The 7,785-nt window shown below is 45.0% G+C and overlaps 1 protein-coding gene across 7 annotated transcripts in view; it reads left to right on the top strand.

Annotated features, from left to right (window-relative positions):
• GOLGB1 (golgin B1) overlaps window positions 1–7,785 on the top strand; it is a 164,583-nt gene continuing 156,798 nt past the window's right edge. For 6 of the 7 annotated variants that reach the window (XM_074976917.1, XM_074976958.1, XM_074976942.1 and 3 more), the window contains exon 1: window positions 1–190. The gene's annotated coding sequence lies outside the window, so the exon portion shown is untranslated. Of the gene's footprint in view, window positions 191–590; window positions 646–886; window positions 999–7,785 lie in introns of those variants that run through there. The other variant, XM_074976907.1, reaches the window with a different exon arrangement.

Here is a 7,785-nt window from a genome sequence, read left to right as displayed (position 1 = left end):
AACTCCGGCCGGAACCGAGGTAGCAGGGTCCCCTGATCGCGGGGGGATGTCGGGCTAGTGTTCAGGATAAGGGCGGACGAGAGGGGTTCCTAGCAGAGTCCGACCTTTGGTCAGACCTCGAGGCCCTCATGGACCACCAGTAATAGGACCCTGCTCCGGCCACTTACCACTGTCCGAGGACGTCCTGAAGGTACTCGGGGCCCTGTTGCCCGCTATCCGTCCGAGGGGGTATTTCGGCCCCGGGCCTCCTGCCCGGCCGACGGAATGCTCCGGGGCTTCGCCCCGTCCCCATTGTCCGGCCGGGGGGTGTATGGGACCCCCGACCCCACTGCCTACCCGATGAGGTCCGAGGAGTGCTGCGGAATCGTCCCCGCTGGTCAGACGAGGAGGTGCTTCGGCCACCGCCATGGTTGTGCAGCCAACAGGGTTTACCCCTCTATCTTCCCCTTTCCCCCGCTTCCCGGCTGAAGAGGTCCTGGGGGTTCTCCGGGCCCCCGTCCCCGCTGCTCGGCCGAGCCGGTGTTCCGGGTTTTCGCTGTTGTCTTGTTCTCACTTCCAAATAGGAGACGTTTCTCAAACGAGAGTGGGTCTGTGCTGAAGGAATGACCGTGCTGCCTCTCAATTCGTGGCAGGGAGGAGTTTTGGGTGTGTAAAAAAAGTAACTGGATTGGTGGAATCTAGGGTTCACTGCTGCCTAGGAGAATGAACGAGAGCGGATTTCAGAGATATGAACTAACTCTCTGCTTGGGAAAAGGGAATAGTATTTGAAGGGGGAAAGGGGCAGAAGAAAGCAGCAAATTTGGAGTGGTCATGGGAAGTGAAAGGAAAAGCAAAAGTAGGTAAACGCTTTGAAAATTAGCTAAGCTAAGTATTATTTTTAAATCAGGTATTCCTGTTGTCACCCATGTGTGACCAATTGCTGTGGATGTTATGACATCATAAATGGGAAGGGAAATGTTGAGCCACAAGTCATCTTTTAAACTGTGGAATGTGCTATGGTAAGTCTGAGAAGTTTTCTCCTCAGAAATTAGACAGAGATTCTTCTAATAGCCAGACTGCATTTTGAAATTACTACTGTTACCATTATCGGAGGGGTAGCTGTGTTATTCTGGGTCTCTAACAGCAATGAAGGGTCCTGTGGCACCTTATAGACTAACAGAAAAGTTTTGAGCATGAGCTTTTGTGAGCACAGACTCACTTCATCAGATGCTGGTCTGTGCTCATGAAAGCTCATGCTCAAAACTTTTTTGTTAGTCTATAAGGTGCCACAGGACCCTTCGTTGCTGTTATAGTTACAATATACTTGTTTGATATCCCTCAATATGGGACTTATTACACCCTGCATATTTTCTCTTAGAAGTGAGGTGGTGCTCTTGGCTGGAGCACTGTGGCCCTTCTTTCCTCCTTTTCTGATTTTTCTCTCTCATTGGCATGTGTGTTCTTCTCAAAGAGGGCTAAACTTTGCATATGGTGTGGCACCACTGTGTACTGTTTAGTGTCAAGTCCTCCCAGTTTGTTGGGTTGATGGTACTCTTTTTAAGGTGTGTAGTCAGTTTGTTAATGTGTCAGGCTTGCCAGCTGATCTTGAGGCAGAGCTGCTGGAACCAGTGCAGTTACTTGAGGTATCATCCATAGGTTACCCAGGTCTCATAAAGAAGGGTGGGGATGACAACTGCCTTGTAAATCAGGATCTTGATACTTGTTGGCAGATCACTATAACTGAAGACTTGTTTGAGTAGTCTTCCAAAGAATGTGCTGGCACAGTGGCTCCTGTATTCAATTTCTTATGATGGACCATAATTGTGCCAAGTTGGAGAGGCTTGTATGGACTAAAGACCCTCAGAGCTGGGTCATCTGGAGCTTACACTCCTGGAAGGGACATGCTAGGCATCTAGGTCTGATATGAGGTGCCTGACTATGAGTGCTGCAAGCTACATAAGAGGATCATTTATTACGTGGAGGCTGTAAAGGTAGATGAGGGCTACAGCCCAAGGTAGGCCCCTGTTTGCGTTGGATTCCTTTGCCACTGAGTCGGGGTTTCCTTCCTGTCAAGTCTTGTGTGGTTACTACCTGTGCACCAGTTTCCCCATGTTAAAAGATTTTATGTGCAGGCCTTTGCCAAATGGCTTATACCCATACAAAGCCCTGTCAAGACAAATGAGTGAGGGTAAAGACAGAAGCAGTGAACTCTAGGTATTTTCAGTCACAAATCTGCAAGTTGTGGGACAGTTATGGGACAGTTGTCTTGTGCTTGAATGAGATAGAAGTGCACTTTGGCGGTAGTGGCAGTTAAGGAGCAGACCTTCTCAGGATTTTCTCTACTGCACCCCAAAAGAGGTGTGGGGCTAGAAAAAGTGTCCCAACCATAGGCAGTCACTCATTCCAATATAGTAGAATTTAATCTAATAAAATGTCCTACCCTGTTACTCGGTTGCATCCCAAAGCATTCTAATTAGAAGCAATACAGACAACTTAGTTCCAGAGGAATACAATGATTTAAGTCAAAGTCAAGTCAGTTGTGGGATATTGCAGATACATAATATGAACTTGGATGAGCTACATGTTAATATGTTGTTACTGTAAGACCATATCCTGATAGGCAGAGTTTGGCTTTAGTGGACCATCAAGGGCCATACATTTCAGAATAGAGGGTGGCTCCTGAAAACACTGTCACAAACTCCAGATATTTAAATCAAGTCTCTGAGCAAAGCCATCCTAGTTTAGTTGCCACAGGCGTGTATAAAGAAGAGGCAAGTAGGGCCCAAATTATACTGGGATGTGTAAATTAGTCTTCTGTGTGTTTGTCTAGGCCATGGGTCTGCAACCAAAATAGTGAAAAGAGATATTTTTTCAAATTCTGTTACAAAATCAATACTTCAAGAGCCATCAAACCTTACTTTTTGTAACCCCTATTTTAAGAACAGTGCACACACAATGATTTATACCTGTTAGAAAGTTTGTTACTTTCACTCCTGGATTGGAGAGCAAATGAAGACAAGGAATAGGGTATCGGCTCTTGAGCAGGAGGGAGCAACGTTCGCATTAACCCTCCACGCACTCTCTCCCTCCTCCCCCCTCCCTGCATTCCCAGGCTCTACCCCACTTGGCCCACAAACCCACCCACCATCTCTAGGCTTTACCTGGAGATGCAGTAAACATGTATCACATTACAGATCATTGTGTGTGCATGGTTCTTAAAATAAGGGTTACAAAAAGGGTATGGTTTGACATTACTTATTAAGGACTGTCTCATATTCACATGTATTGCAGCTTTTGAATTAATGAGCATTTTAATGAACTGGGATAAAAATTGGCTCTTCTTGCTATTTTGGTTGCTCACCCCTGACTTATTCCATGTTGCAAGCCAGAAATGATCTTTTTTAAAAACGTTAACTGGTTGCATGCAACAATGATAGCTAGTTAAGTGGGGGCACACAACAGAGGTTTTGTGTTCTTTGAAAAATAATAGAACTTCTTTCAAACCATAAAACCATCAAGGCTTGCAAATTACTGAAATTTGTGAATGAAGTCCCCTCTGAGTCACAAGGTAGCTTTTCTGTGCAATATTACTGGTCACTTGAATTCCTTCAGTTTTCAGCTCCAAACTCTCTCAAGCCATGTCAGGGATCTGTTTGGAAAAGGGCGAGCCTTTCAGAGAAATTTTAATTCTTTTAGGCAGACTTAACAGTAGAGTTTTCGTAGTTTCCCACAATGTGTGTTGTTGCTACAGATGAAACTTTGGTGACAACTATAGCAAAAATTACTAAACAATCTGATTGGAATTTTACAATTCTCAAATCACATTTTTTCCAAAGTGTTTGTTTTTATTTTTTGTGATCTTCTTCTTGTCTATATTGTTAGATTTTGCTCAAATAACATTCTTAACTCAATTGATGATAAAGGTACCTTTCAATTAGAAGTTATAAGGCTCCAGAGGTCAGCTGTCTTGAAAGCAAAATTCAGAGCAGTGGGACTTATATTTCTGGGTTGTGACAAGTCCCTTGCTGGCTCTCTAGAGGTTATGGACTTCTTGGTGGATTTTATTGTGTGCCTCTGAGATTCTCAGTGGCCCTTCCACTGCCTTGGATCTTTCCAGAGGCAAGGATCTCCACTTACTGAGCCATTCTCATCATAGGCAAGTTAAAAGAGAGGGGGGCAAGACCCCTCCAGAAGGTTCTGATGTTCCATCCTTCTGCTAGGGAGGCTCTCCATGTACAATAGTCCCTCTGGATACGAGAGGGTTGTGTTCCATGCAACCCTAGTGTATCCTGAATTTTGGGTAAGTAGGGGTGTGGGGGGCTTGGGCAGTGGGTTGGGGCTGAGGGGTTAAGCTTGGGGTGGGCTAGGGCTGCAGGGAGGACAGGTCTGTGGAGGCTGGAGCTAGGTCCATGGGGGTGGTGGGCAGGGGGCTGGAGCCTGAGCCCTGTGTGGTGTGCCAGAGGCTGGAGCCTGAGCTCCGTGTGGGGCTGTAGTGCACTGGGAGCCCGCCACATGGGTTAGCACTGAGCTGGGGCCCTGGGGGAGGGGGGGAGCTGATCCTGAGGGAGGCAAGGGGGGTTTAGCCCACCAGCTGCTTACAACAACAGACAGCTAGGGGGTTTAAAACCCTGCTCTTTACCTTCCCAGAGTGGCACTGCTATCAGCTTGACAGCGCTGCCACTCTGGGAAGGGGGTTTTAGCCCACCTGGCTGCCTGCAGGGGCAGGCAGCTAGGCAGGCTGAAAGCCTTTCCCTACCTTACCAGAGTGGTGCCTAGTGCTAATTGGGTCAGGCAGAGGGAAGGGGCTTTTAGCCTGCTTAGCTGCCCGCAGCTGCGGGAAGCTAGGCTGGATGACAGCCACTCGTATTCAAGTTGCATGAAACTCATGCTAAAGCAAGTTTTGCGCAACCTAAAGATACGTAAAGCGAGGGATTACTGTAGTCCTTCCTTCAAATGCAGTTCTGTGACAGTGTGTTCCTCCAACAGTTTCATTTTCCATAGAACTTTGTAACAGACACTGTCTTAGGACCCTCTTCCTTCAGGTGAGAGGTGGGGGGACATTAATTGTCCTGTCTGAGATAATTACAAACATCAAAGGAAGTGAAGCAAGTCCTTCTAATGAGTATGGTGGTTGATGTCTCTGTTCATAGCATGTTTAATGTATCTAATTTGAATATGTAATCTAATTCAGAAATCTTGTGATCTAATGTGTTGTTAAATTCTCTCCCTGTGTCTACATGAGCCCTTTCCTTTCAAAAGGGGCATGTTAATGAGCGGGTTCGGCAGATGCTAATGAGGCACTCTAACGAATATGCAGCACCTCATTAGCATAGCGGTGGCCGCGGCGATTCAAAAGTGCGGCTTTTCGAATCGCGCGCCACCCGTGGAGACAGGACCTTCCGAGAGGACCCCCCTCCCAGTTTTTGAAAGCCCTTCTTCTTATCACCAGAATGGCCCACTCCATTGAAGTGTTCACTGACTAGCTTATGTGTATTGAGTTTCTTGATGTCTGCTCTGTGTCCATTTATTCTTTGGCGAAGGTTTTGCCCAGTCTGTCCAAAGTACATAGCGTCACAGCCTTGTTGGCACATAATACCATATGTAAGGTTGCTAGAACTGCACGAGAATGTGCCTTTGATCTTGTAATTAAAGGTAGAGTACCTAGAGTAAAATCCCTGCAAGCTGCGTGGAAACTTTTCAAAGATACCAAATTAGAGGTCCAACTTAAATGTACACCCCAAATTAAAAAATACAGTAAGAGACCTAAAAAACAGCCACCATGGCTTAACAACCATGTAAAAGAGGCAGTGAGAGATAAAAAGGCATCTTTTAAAAAGTGGAAGTCATATCCTAGTGATCAAAATAGAAAGGAACATAAACACTGCCAAATTAAATGTAAAAATGTAATAAGAAAAGCCAAAAAAGGTTTTGAGGAATAGTTAGCCATAAATTCAAAAAACAATAGTAAAATGTTTAAGTACATTTAGCAGAAAGCCTGCTAAAAGAGCAGTGGGGCCCCTGGACGATAGAGACATAAAAGAAGCAATCAAGGAAGATAATGCCATTGCGGAAAAACTAAATGATTTCTTTGCTTCAGTCTTCACGGCTGAGGATGTTAGAGAGATTCCCAAATCTGAGCCGTCCTTTATAGGTGACAAATCTGAGGAACTGTCCCAGATTGAAGTGTCATTAGAGGAGGTTTTAGAACTAATTGAAAAGCTTAAACAGTCACAAGTCTCTGGGACCGGATGGAATTCACCCAAGAGTTCTGAAAGAACTCAAATGTGAAATTGTGGAACTATTTACGGTGGTTTGTAACCTATCCTTTAAATCAGCTTCAGTACCCAATGATTGGAAGACAGCTAATATAACACCAACATTTAAAAAAGGGCTCTAAAGGAGACCCTAGCAATTATAGACTGGTAAGTCTAACGTCAGTACTGGACAAATTAGTAGAAACAATAGTAAAGAATAAAATTGTCAGACGCACAGAAGAACATGATTTGTTGAGCAAAAGTCAACATGGTTTCTGTAAAGGGAAGTTGTGTCTTACTAATCTGTTAGAGTTCTTTGAAAGGGTTAACAAATATGCGGACGGGGGGATCCAGTAGATGTAGTATACTTAGATTTCCAGAAAGCCTTTGACACGGTCCCTCACCAAAGACTCTTATGTAGATTAGGTGGTCATGGGATAGGAGGAGAGATCCTTTCATGGATTGGGAACTGGTTAATATCGAGGATGCGAGTGACGTATGAATAAATTTGAATATTTGATTAGGTCAAGTCAATCACACCAGAGCAATGGACTGGACTAAAACTGAGTCCTTACCAATGCTCCCAGGATTTTACCCCGCGACCCTGCTCGCCGTCTACGGTGGGTCTAATCACAACGGGGTTTCAGGGTGTGTGAACTGTGCTGCTGCGGTGTGTTTACCCAAGGAAGAAAATACAAACAAGATGTCAGGTTCAAACAGGGAGACAGGGTTTATTTTATAACTCAAAAGTATGAATTTTGGTAAGCTAAGTTGCACAAAATATGTAAGCCCTTGTTTTTGTGGAATAGGCACAGGATTTGAATACTATGGCTTGTAGCCTTAAACAATAGGTAACTGCTGTAACAGCACTACTATCTAATCCCTCAGCTACTTACTGTGCTTCCGGGACGGACCGTGCAGCCTTCGATGCGTGCTGTAAAATGGAAAGATTAACTTCAGAGCTGAGTTGTATTTATTTATTTATTCCTTGATCTTCCTGAGGTTCACCAGGTCGCTCAACCCTTGGCCGACTACCGTGGGGAGCAGATCTTATAAGAATAAGAATTTGCCTGCACTAGGCTAGGTCAATTCTCTAGTTAAATGGGTTGCCCTGCTGGCCAAGCAGGGGAGAGCCCAGTATATGCGGGGTTTCCTACTGAGAGGTTTTCCCCTTAGTTAAGTGGAGGGGTTTTCCTAGTTAAAGGTTATCCCCTCAAAAAATGGTACTGCCTATTTCGACCACCTTGTTATGGTAGCCCTTTATTGCAGACCTTCATTACCCTTAAAGGTTTACTAAGAATACCAGGGTTTTCCCTTTATTGGGTTATCCCTGACCGCTCTACCCTCCTAAATAGGGGGGAGCTTATAGCTCTGGATTATAGTAACAACGCAGTTTACCTAACTACCCTCCTGTGTGCATGCAATAGTTTTAAGCTAAACCAATAGCATTGGCCTCCTGTGCCTTTACAGAAGGACAAGGAATACAAAATATAAGGCGCTGATCATGGACTTGGGGAAGTCCTAATCCACCCTCTATTACAAAGCTATATGA

This window comes from Carettochelys insculpta, chromosome 1, assembly GCF_033958435.1.
Source record: "Carettochelys insculpta isolate YL-2023 chromosome 1, ASM3395843v1, whole genome shotgun sequence".
Classification (NCBI taxonomy): Eukaryota; Metazoa; Chordata; order Testudines; family Carettochelyidae; genus Carettochelys; species Carettochelys insculpta.
Note: the sequence above shows the minus strand (reverse complement) of the source record. Positions and strands in the feature narration are given on the sequence as shown.